A 21,735-nucleotide genomic window follows, 5' to 3' on the forward strand; every position below is an offset into this window, starting at 1 on the left:
GCATGGTACACAATTTCCTTGTAATAATTAAATAAGTTCTTCATTATTTAATTTCTTTAAATATAATAGAAAGCGATAACATTTGGTGGCAACTATCTGAATTGTGAAATAGCGTTTATCGTGAAATTGGCGCTGGATTCTCTTTTTAAGGAGCAAATATTTTGTACACTATTTTGCCGGATAAATAAAAAATAGTAAAAAAAAATGCAACAAGAAGACTTCAGATAACAATCTATCTTTAAGAAAAATATCATGTGCATGGTACACAATTTCCTTGTAATAATTAAATAAGTTCTTCATTATTTAATTTCTTTAAATATAATAGAAAGCGATAAAATTTGTTGGCAACAATCTGAATTGTGAAATAGCGCTTATCGTGAAATTGGCGCTGGATTCTCTTCTTTAAGGAGCAAATATTTTGTACACTATTTTGCCGGATAAATTCAATAATGTAATCTCTGTAATAAAAATAGTGAAAAAAAATGCAACATGAAGACTTCAGATAACAATCTAAGATCTTTAAGAAAAATATCATGTGCATGGTACACAATTTCTTTGTAATAATTAAATAAGTTCTTCATTATTTAATTTCTTTAAATATAATACAAAGCGATAACATTTGGTGGCAACAATCTGAATTGTGAAATAGCGCTTATCGTGAAATTGGCGCTGGATTCTCTTCTTTAAGGAGCAAATATTTTGTACATTATTTTGCCAGATAAATTCAATAAAGTAATCTCTGTAATAAAAATAGTAAAAAAAAATGCAACATGACGACTTCAGATAACAATCTAAGATCTTTAAGAAAAATATCATGTGCATGGTACACAATTTCCTTGTAATAATTAAATAAGTTCTTCATTATTTAATTTCTTTAAATATAATAGAAAGCGATAACATTTGGTGGCAACTATCTGAATTGTGAAATAGCGTTTATCGTGAAATTGGCGCTGGATTCTCTTTTTAAGGAGCAAATATTTTGTACACTATTTTGCCGGATAAATTAAAAATAGTAAAAAAAAATGCAACATGAAGACTTCAGATAACAATCTATCTTTAAGAAAAATATCATGTGCATGGTACACAATTTCCTTGTAATAATTAAATAAGTTCTTCATTATTTAATTTCTTTAAATATAATAGAAAGCGATAAAATTTGTTGGCAACAATCTGAATTGTGAAATAGCGCTTATCGTGAAATTGGCGCAAGATTCTCTTCTTTAAGGAGCAAATATTTTGTACACTATTTTGCCGGATAAATTCAATAATGTTATCTCTGTAATAAAAATAGTGAAAAAAAATGCAACATGAAGACTTCAGATAACAATCTAAGATCTTTAAGAAAAATATCATGTGCATAGTACACAATTTCGTTGTAATAATTAAATAAGTTCTTCATTATTTAATTTCTTTAAATATAATACAAAGCGATAACATTTGGTGGCAACAATCTGAATCGTGAAATAACGCTTATCGTGAAATTGGCGCTGGATTCTCTTCTTTAAGGAGCAAATATTTTGTACACTATTTTGCCGGATAAATTCAAAAATGTAATCTCTGTAATAAAAATAGTAAAAAAAAAATGCAACATGAAGACTTCAGATAACAATCTAAGATCTTTAAGAAAAATATTATGTGCATGGTACACAATTTCCTTGTAATAATTAAATAAGTTCTTCATGATTTAATTTCTTTAAATATAATACAAAGCGATAACATTTGTTGGCAACAATCTGAATTGTGAAATAGCGCTTATCGTGAAATTGGAGCTGGATTCTCTTCTTTAAGGAGCAAATATTTTGTACACTATTTTGCCGGATAAATTCAATAATGTAATCTCTGTAATAAAAATAGTGAAAAAAAATGCAACATGAAGACTTCAGATAAAAATCTAAGATCTTTAAGAAAAATATCATGTGCATAGTACACAATTTCGTTGTAATAATTAAATAAGTTCTTCATTATTTAATTTCTTTAAATATAATACAAAGCGATAACATTTGGTGGCAACAATCTGAATCGTGAAATAACGCTTATCGTGAAAGTGGCGCTGGATTCTCTTCTTTAAGGAGCAAATATTTTGTACACTATTTTGCCGGATAAATTCAATAATGTAATCTCTGTAATAAAAATAGTAAAAAAAATGCAACATGAAGACTTCAGATAACAATCTAAGATCTTTAAGAAAAATATCATGTGCATGGTACACAATTTCGTTGTAATAATTAAATAAGTTCTTAATTATTTAATTTCTTTAAATATAATACAAAGCGATAACATTTGGTGGCAACAATCTGAATTGTGAAATAACGCTTATCGTGAAATTGGCGCTGGATTCTCTTCTTTAAGGAGCAAATATTTTGTACACTATTTTGCCGGATAAATTCAAAAATGTAATCTCTGTAATAAAAATAGTAAAAAAAAATGCAACATGAAGACTTCAGATAACAATCTAAGATCTTTAAGAAAAATATTATGTGCATGGTACACAATTTCCTTGTAATAATTAAATAAGTTCTTCATTATTTAATATCTTTAAATATAATACAAAGCGATAACATTTGGTGGCAACTATCTGAATTGTGAAATAGCGTTTATCGTGAAATTGGCGCTGGATTCTCTTCTTTAAGGAGCAAATATTTTGTACACTATTTTGCCGGATAAATTAAAAATAGTAAAAAAAATGCAACATGAAGACTTCAGATAACAATCTAAGATCTTTAAGAAAAATATCATGCGCATGGTACACAATTTCTTTGTAATAATTAAATAAGTTCTTCATTATTTAATTTCTTTAAATATAATAGAAAGCGATAACATTTGTTGGCAACAATCTGAATTGTGAAATAGCGCTTATCGTGAAATTGGCGCTGGATTCTCTTCTTTAAGGAGCAAATATTTTGTACACTATTTTGCCAGATAAATTCAATAAAGTAATCTCTGTAATAAAAATAGTAAAAAAAAAATGCAACATGACGACTTCAGATAACAATCTAAGATCTTTAAGAAAAATATCATGTGCATAGTACACAATTTCCTTGTAATAATTAAATAAGTTCTTCATTATTTAATTTCTTTAAATATAATAGAAAGCGATAAAATTTGTTGGCAACAATCTGAATTGTGAAATAGCGCTTATCGTGAAATTGGCGCTGGATTCTCTTCTTTAAGGAGCAAATATTTTGTACACTATTTTGCCGGATAAATTCAATAATGTAATCTCTGTAATAAAAATAGTGAAAAAAAATGCAACATGAAGACTTCAGATAACTATCTAAGATCTTTAAGAAAAATATTATGTGCATGGTACACAATTTCCTTGTAATAATTAAATAAGTTCTTCATTATTTAATTTCTTTAAATATAATAGAAAGCGATAAAATTTGTTGGCAACAATCTGAATTGTGAAATAGCGCTTATCGTGAAATTGGCGCTGGATTCTCTTCTTTAAGGAGCAAATATTTTGTACACTATTTTGCCGGATAAATTCAATAATGTAATCTCTGTAATAAAAATAGTGAAAAAAAATGCAACATGAAGACTTCAGATAACAATCTAAGATCTTTAAGAAAAATATTATGTGCATGGTACACAATTTCCTTGGAATAATTAAATAAGTTCTTCATGATTTAATTTCTTTAAATATAATACAAAGCGATAACATTTGGTGGCAACTATCTGAATTGTGAAATAGCGCTTATCGTGAAATTGGCGCTGAATTCTCTTCTTTAAGGAGGAAATATTTTGTACACTATTTTGCCCAATAAATTAAAAATAGTAAAAAAAAATGCAACATGAAGACTTCAGATAACAATCTATGATCTTTAAGAAAAATATCATGTGCATGGTACACAATTTCCTTGTAATAATTAAATAACTTCTTCGTGATTTAATTTCTTTAAATATAATACAAAGCGACAACAGTTGGTGGCAACAATCTGAATTGTGAAATTGCGCTTATCGTGAAATTAGCGCTGGATTCTCTTCTTTAAGGAGCAAATATTTTGTACACTATTTTGCCGGATAAATTCAATAATGTAATATCTGTAATAAAAATAGTAAAAAAAAAAATGCAACATGAAGACTTCAGATAACAATCTAAGATCTTTAAGAAAAATATCATGTGCATGGTACACAATTTCCTTGTAATAATTAAATAAGTTCTTCATTATTTAATTTATTTAAATATAATACAAAGCGATAACATTTGGTGGCAACAATCTGAATTGTGAAATAGCGCTTATCGTGAAATTGGCGCTGGATTCTCTTCTTTAAGGAGCAAATATTTTGTACACTATTTTGCCGGATAAATTAAAAATAGTAAAAAAAAAATGCAACATGAAGACTTCAGCTAACAATCTAAGATCTTTAAGTAAAATATCATGTGCATGGTACACAATTACCTTGTAATAATTAAATAAGTTCTTCATTATTTAATTTCTTTAAATATAACACAAAGCGATAACATTTGGTGGCAACAATCTGAATTGTGAAATAGCGCTTATCCTGAAATTGGCGCTGGATTCTCTTCTAAGGAGCAAATATTTTGTCCACTATTTTGCCGGATAAATTCAATAATGTAATCTCTGTAATAAAAATAGTAAAAAAAATGCAACATGAAGACTTCAGATAACAGTCTAAGATCTTTAAGAAAAATATTATGTGCATGGTACACAATTTCCTTGTAATAATTAAATAAGTTCTTCATGATATAATTTCTTTAAATATAATACAAAGCGATAACATTTGGTGGCAACTATCTGAATTGTGAAATAGCGCTTATCGTGAAATTGGCGCTGGATTCTCTTCTTTAAGGAGCAAATATTTTGTACACTATTTTGCCAGATAAATTCAATAAAGTAATCTCTGTAATAAAAATAGTAAAAAAAAAATGCAACATGACGACTTCAGATAACAATCTAAGATCTTTAAGAAAAATATCATGTGCATGGTACACAATTTCCTTGTAATAATTAAATAAGTTCTTCATTATTTAATTTCTTTAAATATAATAGAAAGCGATAAAATTTGTTGGCAACAATCTGAATTGTGAAGTAGCGCTTATCGTGAAATTGGCGCTGGATTCTCTTCTTTAAGGAGCAAATATTTTGTCCACTATTTTGCCGGATAAATTCAATAATGTAATCTCTGTAATAAAAATAGTGGAAAAAAATGCAACATGAAGACTTCAGATAACAATCTAAGATCTTTAAGAAAAATATTATGTGCATGGTACACAATTTCCTTGTAATAATTAAATAAGTTCTTCATGATTTAATTTCTTTAAATATAATACAAAGCGATAACATTTGGTGGCAACTATCTGAATTGTGAAATAGCGCTTATCGTGAAATTGGCGCTGGATTCTCTTCTTTAAGGAGGAAATATTTTGTACACTATTTTGCCCAATAAATTAAAAATAGTAAAAAAAAATGCAACATGAAGACTTCAGATAACAATCTATGATCTTTAAGAAAAATATCATGTGCATGGTACACAATTTCCTTGTAATAATTAAATAACTTCTTCGTGATTTAATTTCTTTAAATATAATACAAAGCGATAACATTTGGTGGCAACAATCTGAATTGTGAAATAGCGCTTATCGTGAAATTGGCGCTGGATTCTCTTGTTTAAGGAGCAAATATTTTGTACACTATTTTACCAGATAAATTCAATAATGTAATGTCTGTAATAAAAATAGTAAAAAAAAAATGCAACATGAAGACTTCAGATAACAATCTAAGATCTTTAAGAAAAATATCATGTGCATGGTACACAATTTCGTTGTAATAATTAAATAAGTTCTTTGTTATTTAATTTCTTTAAATATAATACAAAGCGACAACAGTTGGTGGCAACAATCTGAATTGTGAAATTGCGCTTATCGTGAAATTGGCGCTGGATTCTCTTCTTTAAGGAGCAAATATTTTGTACACTATTTTGCCGGATAAATTCAATAATGTAATATCTGTAATAAAAATAGTAAAAAAAAAATGCAACATGAAGACTTCAGATAACAATCTAAGATCTTTAAGAAAAATATCATGTGCATGGTACACAATTTCCTTGTAATAATTAAATAAGTTCTTCATTATTTAATTTCTTTAAATATAATACAAAGCGATAACATTTGGTGGCAACAATCTGAATTGTGAAATAGCGCTTATCGTGAAATTGGCGCTGGATTCTCTTCTTTAAGGAGCAAATATTTTGTACACTATTTTGCCGGATAAATTAAAAATAGTAAAAAAAAAATGCAACATGAAGACTTCAGCTAACAATCTAAGATCTTTAAGTAAAATATCATGTGCATGGTACACAATTACCTTGTAATAATTAAATAAGTTCTTCATTATTTAATTTCTTTAAATATAACACAAAGCGATAACATTTGGTGGCAACAATCTGAATTGTGAAATAGAGCTTATCCTGAAATTGGCGCTGGATTCTCTTCTAAGGAGCAAATATTTTGTCCACTATTTTGCCGGATAAATTCAATAATGTAATCTCTGTAATAAAAATAGTAAAAAAAATGCAACATGAAGACTTCAGATAACAGTCTAAGATCTTTAAGAAAAATATCATGTGCATGGTACACAATTTCCTTGTAATAATTAAATAAGTTCTTCATTATTTAATTTATTTAAACATAATACAAAGCGACAACTTTTGGTGGCAACAATCTGAATTGTGAAATAGCGCTTATCGTGAAATTGGCGCTGGATTCTCTTCTTTAAGGAGCAAATATTTTGTACACTATTTTGCCGGATAAATTCAATAATGTAATCTCTGTAATAAAAATAGTAAAAAAAAATGCAACATGAAGACTTCAGATAACAATCTAAGATCTTTAAGAAAAATATCATGTGCATGGTACACAATTTCGTTGTAATAATTAAATAAGTTCTTCATTATTTAATTTCTTTAAATATAATACAAAGCGATAACATTTGGTGGCAAGAATGTGAATTGTGAAATAGCGCTTATCGTGAAATTGGCGCTGGATTCTCTTCTTTAAGGAGCAAATATTTTGTACACTATTTTGCCGGATAAATTCAATAATGTAATCTCTGTAATAAAAATAGTAAAAAAAAAATGCAACATGAAGACTTCAGAAAACAATCTAAGATCTTTAAGAAAAATATCATGTGCACGGTACACAATTTCCTTGTATTAATTAAATAAGTTCTTCATTATTTAATTTCTTTAAATATAATACAAAGCGATAACATTTGATGGCAACAATCTGAATTGTGAAATAGCGCTTATCGTGAAATTGGCGCTGGATTCTCTTCTTTAAGGAGCAAATATTTTGTACACTATTTTGCCGGATAAATTCAATAATGTAATCTCTGTAATAAAAATAGTAAAAAAAAAATGCAACATGAAGACTTCAGATAACAATCTAAGATCTTTAAGAAAAATATAATGTGCATGGTACACAATTTCGTTGTAATAATTAAATAAATTCTTCATTATTTAATTTCTTTAAATATAATACAAAGCGATAACATTTGGTGACAACAATCTGAATTTGAAATAGCGCTTATCGTGAAATTGGCGCTGGATTCTCTTCTTTAAGGAGCAAATATTTTGTACACTATTTTGCCGGATAAATTAAAAATAGTAAAAAAAAAAATGCAACATGAAGACTTCAGATAACAATCTAAGATCTTTAAGAAAAATATCATGTGCATGGTACACAATTTCTTTGTAATAATTAAATAAGTTCTTCATTATTTAATTTCTTTAAATATAATACAAAGCGATAACATTTGGTGGCAACAATCTGAATTGTGAAATAGCGCTTATCGTGAAATTGGCGCTGGATTCTCTTCTTTAAGGAGCAAATATTTTGTACACTATTTTGCCAGATAAATTCAATAAAGTAATCTCTGTAATAAAAATAGTAAAAAAAAATGCAACATGACGACTTCAGATAACAATCTAAGATCTTTAAGAAAAATATCATGTGCATGGTACACAATTTCCTTGTAATAATTAAATAAGTTCTTCATTATTTAATTTCTTTAAATATAATAGAAAGCGATAACATTTGGTGGCAACTATCTGAATTGTGAAATAGCGTTTATCGTGAAATTGGCGCTGGATTCTCTTTTTAAGGAGCAAATATTTTGTACACTATTTTGCCGGATAAATTAAAAATAGTAAAAAAAAATGCAACATGAAGACTTCAGATAACAATCTAAGATCTTTAAGAAAAATATCATGTGCATGGTACAAATTTCTTTGTAATAATTAAATAAGTTCTTCATTATTTAATTTCTTTAAATATAATACAAAGCGATAACATTTGGTGGCAACTATCTGAATTGTGAAATAGCGCTTATCGTGAAATTGGCGCTGGATTCTCTTCTTTAAGGAGCAAATATTTTGTACACTATTTTGCCGGATAAATTAAAAATAGTAAAAAAAAATGCAACATGAAGACTTCAGATAACAATCTAAGATCTTTAAGAAAAATATCATGTGCATGGTACAAATTTCTTTGTAATAATTAAATAAGTTCTTCATTGTTTAATTTCTTTAAATATAATACAAAGCGATAACATTTGGTGGCAACTATCTGAATTGTGAAATAGCGCTTATCGTGAAATTGGCGCTGGATTCTCTTCTTTAAGGAGCAAATATTTTGTACACTATTTTGCCGGATAAATTAAAAATAGTAAAAAAAAAATGCAACATGAAGACTTCAGATAACAATCTAAGATCTTTAAGAAAAATATCATGTGCATGGTACACAATTTCTTTGTAATAATTAAATAAGTTCTTCATTATTTAATTTCTTTAAATATAATACAAAGCGATAACATTTGGTGGCAACAATCTGAATTGTGAAATAGCGCTTATCGTGAAATTGGCGCTGGATTCTCTTCTTTAAGGAGCAAATATTTTGTACACTATTTTGCCAGATAAATTCAATAAAGTAATCTCTGTAATAAAAATAGTAAAAAAAAATGCAACATGACGACTTCAGATAACAATCTAAGATCTTTAAGAAAAATATCATGTGCATGGTACACAATTTCCTTGTAATAATTAAATAAGTTCTTCATTATTTAATTTCTTTAAATATAATAGAAAGCGATAACATTTGGTGGCAACTATCTGAATTGTGAAATAGCGTTTATCGTGAAATTGGCGCTGGATTCTCTTTTTAAGGAGCAAATATTTTGTACACTATTTTGCCGGATAAATTAAAAATAGTAAAAAAAAATGCAACATGAAGACTTCAGATAACAATCTAAGATCTTTAAGAAAAATATCATGTGCATGGTACAAATTTCTTTGTAATAATTAAATAAGTTCTTCATTATTTAATTTCTTTAAATATAATACAAAGCGATAACATTTGGTGGCAACTATCTGAATTGTGAAATAGCGCTTATCGTGAAATTGGCGCTGGATTCTCTTCTTTAAGGAGCAAATATTTTGTACTCTATTTTGCCAGATAAATTCAATAAAGTAATCTCTGTAATAAAAATAGTAAAAAAAAAATGCAACATGACGACTTCAGATAACAATCTAAGATCTTTAAGAAAAATATCATGTGCATGGTACACAATTTCCTTGTAAAAATTAAATAAGTTCTTCATTATTTAATTTCTTTAAATATAATAGAAAGCGATAACATTTGTTGGCAACAATCTGAATTGTGAAATAGCGCTTATCGTGAAATTGGCGCTGGATTCTCTTCTTTAAGGAGCAAATATTTTGTACACTATTTTGCCGGATAAATTCAATAATGTTATCTCTGTAATAAAAATAGTGAAAAAAAATGCAACATGAAGACTTCAGATAAAAATCTAAGATCTTTAAGAAAAATATCATGTGCATAGTACACAATTTCGTTGTAATAATTAAATAAGTTCTTCATTATTTAATTTCTTTAAATATAATACAAAGCGATAACATTTGGTGGCAACAATCTGAATCGTGAAATAACGCTTATCGTGAAATTGGCGCTGGATTCTCTTCTTTAAGGAGCAAATATTTTGTACACTATTTTGCCGGATAAATTCAAAAATGTAATCTCTGTAATAAAAATAGTAAAAAAAAAAAAAAAAAATGCAACATGAAGACTTCAGATAACAATCTAAGATCTTTAAGAAAAATATTATGTGCATGGTACACAATTTCCTTGTAATAATTAAATAAGTTCTTCATGATTTAATTTCTTTAAATATAATACAAAGCGAAAACATTTGTTGGCAACAATCTGAATTGTGAAATAGCGCTTATCGTGAAATTGGCGCTGGATTCTCTTCTTTAAGGAGCAAATATTTTGTACACTATTTTGCCGGATAAATTCAATAATGTAATCTCTGTAATAAAAATAGTGAAAAAAAATGCAACATGAAGACTTCAGATAACAATCTAAGATCTTTAAGAAAAATATCATGTGCATGGTACGCAATTTCGTTGTAATAATTAAATAAGTTCTTAATTATTTAATTTCTTTAAATATAATACAAAGCGATAACATTTGGTGGCAACAATCTGAATTGTGAAATAACGCTTATCGTGAAATTGGCGCTGGATTCTCTTCTTTAAGGAGCAAATATTTTGTACACTATTTTGCCGGATAAATTCAAAAATGTAATCTCTCTAATAAAAATAGTAAAAAAAAAATGCAACATGAAGACTTCAGATAACAATCTAAGATCTTTAAGAAAAATATTATGTGCATGGTACACAATTTCCTTGTAATAATTAAATAAGTTCTTCATTATTTAATATCTTTAAATATAATACAAAGCGATAACATTTGGTGGCAACTATCTGAATTGTGAAATAGCGTTTATCGTGAAATTGGCGCTGGATTCTCTTCTTTAAGGAGCAAATATTTTGTACACTATTTTGCCGGATAAATTCAAAAATGTAATCTCTCTAATAAAAATAGTAAAAAAAAATGCAACATGAAGACTTCAGATAACAATCTAAGATCTTTAAGAAAAATATCATGTGCATGGTACACAATTTCCTTGTAATAATTAAATAACTTCTTCGTGATTTAATTTCTTTAAATATAATACAAAGCGATAACAGTTGGTGGCAACAATCTGAATTGTGAAATTGCGCTTATCGTGAAATTGGCGCTGGATTCTCTTCTTTAAGGAGCAAATATTTTGTACACTATTTTGCCGGATAAATTCAATAATGTAATATCTGTAATAAAAATAGTAAAAAAAAAATGCAACATGAAGACTTCAGATAACAATCTAAGATCTTTAAGAAAAATATCATGTGCATGGTACACAATTTCCTTGTAATAATTAAATAAGTTCTTCATTATTTAATTTCTTTAAATATAATACAAAGCGATAACATTTGGTGGCAACAATCTGAATTGTGAAATAGCGCTTATCGTGAAATTGGCGCTGGATTCTCTTCTTTAAGGAGCAAATATTTTGTACACTATTTTGCCGGATAAATTAAAAATAGTAAAAAAAAAATGCAACATGAAGACTTCAGCTAACAATCTAAGATCTTTAAGTAAAATATCATGTGCATGGTACACAATTACCTTGTAATAATTAAATAAGTTCTTCATTATTTAATTTCTTTAAATATAACACAAAGCGATAACATTTGGTGGCAACAATCTGAATTGTGAAATAGAGCTTATCCTGAAATTGGCGCTGGATTCTCTTCTAAGGAGCAAATATTTTGTCCACTATTTTGCCGGATAAATTCAATAATGTAATCTCTGTAATAAAAATAGTAAAAAAAATGCAACATGAAGACTTCAGATAACAGTCTAAGATCTTTAAGAAAAATATCATGTGCATGGTACACAATTTCCTTGTAATAATTAAATAAGTTCTTCATTATTTAATTTATTTAAACATAATACAAAGCGACAACTTTTGGTGGCAACAATCTGAATTGTGAAATAGCGCTTATCGTGAAATTGGCGCTGGATTCTCTTCTTTAAGGAGCAAATATTTTGTACACTATTTTGCCGGATAAATTCAATAATGTAATCTCTGTAATAAAAATAGTAAAAAAAAATGCAACATGAAGACTTCAGATAACAATCTAAGATCTTTAAGAAAAATATCATGTGCATGGTACACAATTTCGTTGTAATAATTAAATAAGTTCTTCATTATTTAATTTCTTTAAATATAATACAAAGCGATAACATTTGGTGGCAAGAATGTGAATTGTGAAATAGCGCTTATCGTGAAATTGGCGCTGGATTCTCTTCTTTAAGGAGCAAATATTTTGTACACTATTTTGCCGGATAAATTCAATAATGTAATCTCTGTAATAAAAATAGTAAAAAAAAAATGCAACATGAAGACTTCAGAAAACAATCTAAGATCTTTAAGAAAAATATCATGTGCACGGTACACAATTTCCTTGTATTAATTAAATAAGTTCTTCATTATTTAATTTCTTTAAATATAATACAAAGCGATAACATTTGATGGCAACAATCTGAATTGTGAAATAGCGCTTATCGTGAAATTGGCGCTGGATTCTCTTCTTTAAGGAGCAAATATTTTGTACACTATTTTGCCGGATAAATTCAATAATGTAATCTCTGTAATAAAAATAGTAAAAAAAAAATGCAACATGAAGACTTCAGATAACAATCTAAGATCTTTAAGAAAAATATAATGTGCATGGTACACAATTTCGTTGTAATAATTAAATAAATTCTTCATTATTTAATTTCTTTAAATATAATACAAAGCGATAACATTTGGTGACAACAATCTGAATTTGAAATAGCGCTTATCGTGAAATTGGCGCTGGATTCTCTTCTTTAAGGAGCAAATATTTTGTACACTATTTTGCCGGATAAATTAAAAATAGTAAAAAAAAAATGCAACATGAAGACTTCAGATAACAATCTAAGATCTTTAAGAAAAATATCATGTGCATGGTACACAATTTCTTTGTAATAATTAAATAAGTTCTTCATTATTTAATTTCTTTAAATATAATACAAAGCGATAACATTTGGTGGCAACAATCTGAATTGTGAAATAGCGCTTATCGTGAAATTGGCGCTGGATTCTCTTCTTTAAGGAGCAAATATTTTGTACACTATTTTGCCAGATAAATTCAATAAAGTAATCTCTGTAATAAAAATAGTAAAAAAAAATGCAACATGACGACTTCAGATAACAATCTAAGATCTTTAAGAAAAATATCATGTGCATGGTACACAATTTCCTTGTAATAATTAAATAAGTTCTTCATTATTTAATTTCTTTAAATATAATAGAAAGCGATAACATTTGGTGGCAACTATCTGAATTGTGAAATAGCGTTTATCGTGAAATTGGCGCTGGATTCTCTTTTTAAGGAGCAAATATTTTGTACACTATTTTGCCGGATAAATTAAAAATAGTAAAAAAAAATGCAACATGAAGACTTCAGATAACAATCTAAGATCTTTAAGAAAAATATCATGTGCATGGTACAAATTTCTTTGTAATAATTAAATAAGTTCTTCATTATTTAATTTCTTTAAATATAATACAAAGCGATAACATTTGGTGGCAACTATCTGAATTGTGAAATAGCGCTTATCGTGAAATTGGCGCTGGATTCTCTTCTTTAAGGAGCAAATATTTTGTACACTATTTTGCCAGATAAATTCAATAAAGTAATCTCTGTAATAAAAATAGTAAAAAAAAAATGCAACATGACGACTTCAGATAACAATCTAAGATCTTTAAGAAAAATATCATGTGCATGGTACACAATTTCCTTGTAAAAATTAAATAAGTTCTTCATTATTTAATTTCTTTAAATATAATAGAAAGCGATAACATTTGTTGGCAACAATCTGAATTGTGAAATAGCGCTTATCGTGAAATTGGCGCTGGATTCTCTTCTTTAAGGAGCAAATATTTTGTACACTATTTTGCCGGATAAATTCAATAATGTTATCTCTGTAATAAAAATAGTGAAAAAAAATGCAACATGAAGACTTCAGATAAAAATCTAAGATCTTTAAGAAAAATATCATGTGCATAGTACACAATTTCGTTGTAATAATTAAATAAGTTCTTCATTATTTAATTTCTTTAAATATAATACAAAGCGATAACATTTGGTGGCAACAATCTGAATCGTGAAATAACGCTTATCGTGAAATTGGCGCTGGATTCTCTTCTTTAAGGAGCAAATATTTTGTACACTATTTTGCCGGATAAATTCAAAAATGTAATCTCTGTAATAAAAATAGTAAAAAAAAAAAAAAAAAATGCAACATGAAGACTTCAGATAACAATCTAAGATCTTTAAGAAAAATATTATGTGCATGGTACACAATTTCCTTGTAATAATTAAATAAGTTCTTCATGATTTAATTTCTTTAAATATAATACAAAGCGAAAACATTTGTTGGCAACAATCTGAATTGTGAAATAGCGCTTATCGTGAAATTGGCGCTGGATTCTCTTCTTTAAGGAGCAAATATTTTGTACACTATTTTGCCGGATAAATTCAATAATGTAATCTCTGTAATAAAAATAGTGAAAAAAAATGCAACATGAAGACTTCAGATAACAATCTAAGATCTTTAAGAAAAATATCATGTGCATGGTACGCAATTTCGTTGTAATAATTAAATAAGTTCTTAATTATTTAATTTCTTTAAATATAATACAAAGCGATAACATTTGGTGGCAACAATCTGAATTGTGAAATAACGCTTATCGTGAAATTGGCGCTGGATTCTCTTCTTTAAGGAGCAAATATTTTGTACACTATTTTGCCGGATAAATTCAAAAATGTAATCTCTCTAATAAAAATAGTAAAAAAAAATGCAACATGAAGACTTCAGATAACAATCTAAGATCTTTAAGAAAAATATTATGTGCATGGTACACAATTTCCTTGTAATAATTAAATAAGTTCTTCATTATTTAATATCTTTAAATATAATACAAAGCGATAACATTTGGTGACAACAATCTGAATTTGAAATAGCGCTTATCGTGAAATTGGCGCTGGATTCTCTTCTTTAAGGAGCAAATATTTTGTACACTATTTTGCCGGATAAATTAAAAATAGTAAAAAAAAAATGCAACATGAAGACTTCAGATAACAATCTAAGATCTTTAAGAAAAATATCATGTGCATGGTACACAATTTCTTTGTAATAATTAAATAAGTTCTTCATTATTTAATTTCTTTAAATATAATACAAAGCGATAACATTTGGTGGCAACAATCTGAATTGTGAAATAGCGCTTATCGTGAAATTGGCGCTGGATTCTCTTCTTTAAGGAGCAAATATTTTGTACACTATTTTGCCAGATAAATTCAATAAAGTAATCTCTGTAATAAAAATAGTAAAAAAAAATGCAACATGACGACTTCAGATAACAATCTAAGATCTTTAAGAAAAATATCATGTGCATGGTACACAATTTCCTTGTAATAATTAAATAAGTTCTTCATTATTTAATTTCTTTAAATATAATAGAAAGCGATAACATTTGGTGGCAACTATCTGAATTGTGAAATAGCGTTTATCGTGAAATTGGCGCTGGATTCTCTTTTTAAGGAGCAAATATTTTGTACACTATTTTGCCGGATAAATTAAAAATAGTAAAAAAAAATGCAACATGAAGACTTCAGATAACAATCTAAGATCTTTAAGAAAAATATCATGTGCATGGTACAAATTTCTTTGTAATAATTAAATAAGTTCTTCATTATTTAATTTCTTTAAATATAATACAAAGCGATAACATTTGGTGGCAACTATCTGAATTGTGAAATAGCGCTTATCGTGAAATTGGCGCTGGATTCTCTTCTTTAAGGAGCAAATATTTTGTACACTATTTTGCCAGATAAATTCAATAAAGTAATCTCTGTAATAAAAATAGTAAAAAAAAAATGCAACATGACGACTTCAGATAACAATCTAAGATCTTTAAGAAAAATATCATGTGCATGGTACACAATTTCCTTGTAAAAATTAAATAAGTTCTTCATTATTTAATTTCTTTAAATATAATAGAAAGCGATAACATTTGTTGGCAACAATCTGAATTGTGAAATAGCGCTTATCGTGAAATTGGCGCTGGATTCTCTTCTTTAAGGAGCAAATATTTTGTACACTATTTTGCCGGATAAATTCAATAATGTTATCTCTGTAATAAAAATAGTGAAAAAAAATGCAACATGAAGACTTCAGATAAAAATCTAAGATCTTTAAGAAAAATATCATGTGCATAGTACACAATTTCGTTGTAATAATTAAATAAGTTCTTCATTATTTAATTTCTTTAAATATAATACAAAGCGATAACATTTGGTGGCAACAATCTGAATCGTGAAATAACGCTTATCGTGAAATTGGCGCTGGATTCTCTTCTTTAAGGAGCAAATATTTTGTACACTATTTTGCCGGATAAATTCAAAAATGTAATCTCTGTAATAAAAATAGTAAAAAAAAAAAAATGCCACATGAAGACTTCAGATAACAATCTAAGATCTTTAAGAAAAATATTATGTGCATGGTACACAATTTCCTTGTAATAATTAAATAAGTTCTTCATGATTTAATTTCTTTAAATATAATACAAAGCGATAACATTTGTTGGCAACAATCTGAATTGTGAAATAGCGCTTATCGTGAAATTGGCGCTGGATTCTCTTCTTTAAGGAGCAAATATTTTGTACACTATTTTGCCGGATAAATTCAATAATGTAATCTCTGTAATAAAAATAGTGAAAAAAAATGCAACATGAAGACTTCAGATAACAATCTAAGATCTTTAAGAAAAATATCATGTGCATGGTACGCAATTTCGTTGTAATAATTAAATAAGTTCTTAATTATTTAATTTCTTTAAATATAATACAAAGCGATAACATTTGGTGGCAACAATCTGAATTGTGAAATAACGCTTATCGTGAAATTGGCGCTGGATTCTCTTCTTTAAGGAGCAAATATTTTGTACACTATTTTGCCGGATAAATTCAAAAATGTAATCTCTCTAATAAAAATAGTAAAAAAAAAATGCAACATGAAGACTTCAGATAACAATCTAAGATCTTTAAGAAAAATATTATGTGCATGGTACACAATTTCCTTGTAATAATTAAATAAGTTCTTCATTATTTAATATCTTTAAATATAATACAAAGCGATAACATTTGGTGGCAACTATCTGAATTGTGAAATAGCGTTTATTGTGAAATTGGCGCTGGATTCTCTTCTTTAAGGAGCAAATATTTTGTACACTATTTTGCCGGATAAATTAAAAATAGTAAAAAAAAATGCAACATGAAGACTTCAGATAACAATCTAAGATATTTAAGAAAAATATCATGTGCATGGTACACAATTTCTTTGTAATAATTAAATAAGTTCTTCATTATTTAATTTCTTTAAATATAATACAAAGCGATAACATTTGGTGGCAACAATCTGAATTGTGAAATAGCGCTTATCGTGAAATTGGCGCTGGATTCTCTTCTTTAAGGAGCAAATATTTTGTACACTATTTTGCCGGATAAATTAAAAATAGTAAAAAAAAAAATGCAACATGAAGACTTCAGCTAACAATCTAAGATCTTTAAGAAAAATATTATGTGCATGGTACACAATTTCCTTGTAATAATTAAATAAGTTCTTCATTATTTAATATCTTTAAATATAATACAAAGCGATAACATTTGGTGGCAACTATCTGAATTGTGAAATAGCGTTTATCGTGAAATTGGCGCTGGATTCTCTTCTTTAAGGAGCAAATATTTTGTACACTATTTTGCCGGATAAATTAAAAATAGTAAAAAAAATGCAACATGAAGACTTCAGATAACAATCTAAGATCTTTAAGAAAAATATCATGTGCATGGTACACAATTTCTTTGTAATAATTAAATAAGTTCTTCATTATTTAATTTATTTAAACATAATACAAAGCGACAACTTTTGGTGGCAACAATCTGAATTGTGAAATAGCGCTTATCGTGAAATTGGCGCTGGATTCTCTTCTTTAAGGAGCAAATATTTTGTACACTATTTTGCCGGATAAATTCAATAATGTAATCTCTGTAATAAAAATAGTAAAAAAAAAATGCAACATGAAGACTTCAGAAAACAATCTAAGATCTTTAAGAAAAATATCATGTGCATGGTACACAATTTCCTTGTATTAATTAAATAAGTTCTTCATTATTTAATTTCTTTAAATATAATACAAAGCGATAACATTTGGTGGCAACTATCTGAATTGTGAAATAGCGTTTATCGTGAAATTGGCGCTGGATTCTCTTCTTTAAGGAGCAAATATTTTGTACACTATTTTGCCGGATAAATTAAAAATAGTAAAAAAAAATGCAACATGAAGACTTCAGATAACAATCTAAGATCTTTAAGAAAAATATTATGTGCATGGTACACAATTTCCTTGTAATAATTAAATAAGTTCTTCATTATTTAATATCTTTAAATATAATACAAAGCGATAACATTTGGTGGCAACTATCTGAATTGTGAAATAGCGTTTATCGTGAAATTGGCGCTGGATTCTCTTCTTTAAGGAGCAAATATTTTGTACACTATTTTGCCGGATAAATTAAAAATAGTAAAAAAAAATGCAACATGAAGACTTCAGATAACAATCTATGATCTTTAAGAAAAATATCATGTGCATGGTACACAATTTCCTTGTAATAATTAAATAACTTCTTCGTGATTTAATTTCTTTAAATATAATACAAAGCGATAACATTTGGTGGCAACAATCTGAATTGTGAAATAGCGCTTATCGTGAAATTGGCGCTGGATTCTCTTGTTTAAGGAGCAAATATTTTGTACACTATTTTACCAGATAAATTCAATAATGTAATGTCTGTAATAAAAATAGTAAAAAAAAAATGCAACATGAAGACTTCAGATAACAATCTAAGATCTTTAAGAAAAATATCATGTGCATGGTACACAATTTCGTTGTAATAATTAAATAAGTTCTTTGTTATTTAATTTCTTTAAATATAATACAAAGCGACAACAGTTGGTGGCAACAATCTGAATTGTGAAATTGCGCTTATCGTGAAATTGGCGCTGGATTCTCTTCTTTAAGGAGCAAATATTTTGTACACTATTTTGCCGGATAAATTCAATAATGTAATATCTGTAATAAAAATAGTAAAAAAAAAAATGCAACATGAAGACTTCAGATAACAATCTAAGATCTTTAAGAAAAATATCATGTGCATGGTACACAATTTCCTTGTAATAATTTAATAAGTTCTTCATTATTTAATTTCTTTAAATATAATACAAAGCGATAACATTTGGTGGCAACAGTCTGAATTGTGAAATAGCGCTTATCGTGAAATTGGCGCTGGATTCTCTTCTTTAAGGAGCAAATATTTTGTACACTATTTTGCCGGATAAATTAAAAATAGTAAAAAAAAAATGCAACATGAAGACTTCAGCTAACAATCTAAGATCTTTAAGTAAAATATCATGTGCATGGTACACAATTACCTTGTAATAATTAAATAAGTTCTTCATTATTTAATTTCTTTAAATATAACACAAAGCGATAACATTTGGTGGCAACAATCTGAGTTGTGAAATAGCGCTTATCGTGAAATTGGCGCTGGATTCTCCTCTTTAAGGAGCAAATATTTTGTACACTATTTTGCCGGATAAATTAAAAATAGTAAAAAAAAATGCAACATGAAGACTTCAGATAACAATCTAAGATCTTTAAGAAAAATATCATGTGCATGGTACACAATTTCGTTGTAATAATTAAATAAGTTCTTCGTTATTTAATTTCTTTAAATATAATAGAAAGCGATAACATTTGGTGGCAACAATCTGAATTGTGAAATAGCGCTTATCCTAAAATTGGCGCTGGATTCTCTTCTTTAAGAAGCAAATATTTTGCCCACTATTTTGCCGGATAAATTCAATAAAGTAATCTCTGTAATAAAAATAGTAAAAAAAAAATGCAACATGACGACTTCAGATAACAATCTAAGATCTTTAAGAAAAATATCATGTGCATGGTACACAATTTCCTTGTAATAATTAAATAAGTTCTTCATTATTTAATTTCTTTAAATATAATACAAAGCGATAACATTTGGTGGCAACAATCTGAATCGTGAAATAACGCTTATCGTGAAATTGGCGCTGGATTCTCTTCTTTAAGGAGCAAATATTTTGTACACTATTTTGCCGGATTAATTCAAAAATGTAATCTCTGTAATAAAAATAGTAAAAAAAAAATGCAACATGAAGACTTCAGATAACAATCTAAGATCTTTAAGAAAAATATCATGTGCATGGTACACAATTTCGTTGTAATAATTAAATAAGTTCTTCATTATTTAATTTCTTTAAATATAATACAAAGCGATAACATTTGGTGGCAAGAATGTGAATTGTGAAATAGCGCTTATCGTGAAATTGGCGCTGGATTCTCTTCTTTAAGGAGCAAATATTTTGTACACTATTTTGCCGGATAAATTCAATAATGTAATCTCTGTAATAAAAATAGTAAAAAAAAAATGCAACATGAAGACTTCAGAAAACAATCTAAGATCTTTAAGAAAAATATCATGTGCATGGTACACAATTTCCTTGTATTAATTAAATAAGTTCTTCATTATTTAATTTCTTTAAATATAATACAAAGCGATAACATTTGATGGCAACAATCTGAATTGTGAAATAGCGCTTATCGTGAAATTGGCGCTGGATTCTCTTCTTTAAGGAGCAAATATTTTGTACACTATTTTGCCGGATAAATTCAATAATGTAATCTCTGTAATAAAAATAGTAAAAAAAAAATGCAACATGAAGACTTCAGATAACAATCTAAGATCTTTAAGAAAAATATAATGTGCATGGTACACAATTTCGTTGTAATAATTAAATAAATTCTTCATTATTTAATTTCTTTAAATATAATACAAAGCGATAACATTTGGTGACAACAATCTGAATTTGAAATAGCGCTTATCGTGAAATTGGCGCTGGATTCTCTTCTTTAAGGAGCAAATATTTTGTACACTATTTTGCCGGATAAATTAAAAATAGTAAAAAAAAAATGCAACATGAAGACTTCAGATAACAATCTAAGATCTTTAAGAAAAATATCATGTGCATGGTACACAATTTCTTTGTAATAATTAAATAAGTTCTTCATTATTTAATTTCTTTAAATATAATACAAAGCGATAACATTTGGTGGCAACAATCTGAATTGTGAAATAGCACTTATCGTGAAATTGGCGCTGGATTCTCTTCTTTAAGGAGCAAATATTTTGTACACTATTTTGCCAGATAAATTCAATAAAGTAATCTCTGTAATAAAAATAGTAAAAAAAAATGCAACATGACGACTTCAGATAACAATCTAACATCTTTAAGAAAAATATCATGTGCATGGTACACAATTTCCTTGTAATAATTAAATAAGTTCTTCATTATTTAATTTCTTTAAATATAATAGAAAGCGATAACATTTGGTGGCAACTATCTGAATTGTGAAATAGCGTTTATCGTGAAATTGGCGCTGGATTCTCTTTTTAAGGAGCAAATATTTTGTACACTATTTTGCCGGATAAATTAAAAATAGTAAAAAAAAATGCAACATGAAGACTTCAGATAACAATCTAAGATCTTTAAGAAAAATATCATGTGCATGGTACAAATTTCTTTGTAATAATTAAATAAGTTCTTCATTATTTAATTTCTTT

Source organism: Stegodyphus dumicola, chromosome 2 (genome assembly GCF_044657685.1).
Source record: "Stegodyphus dumicola isolate Sdum_Otavi_A_Nest chromosome 2, ASM4465768v1".
NCBI classification, from domain to species: Eukaryota; Metazoa; Arthropoda; class Arachnida; order Araneae; family Eresidae; genus Stegodyphus; species Stegodyphus dumicola.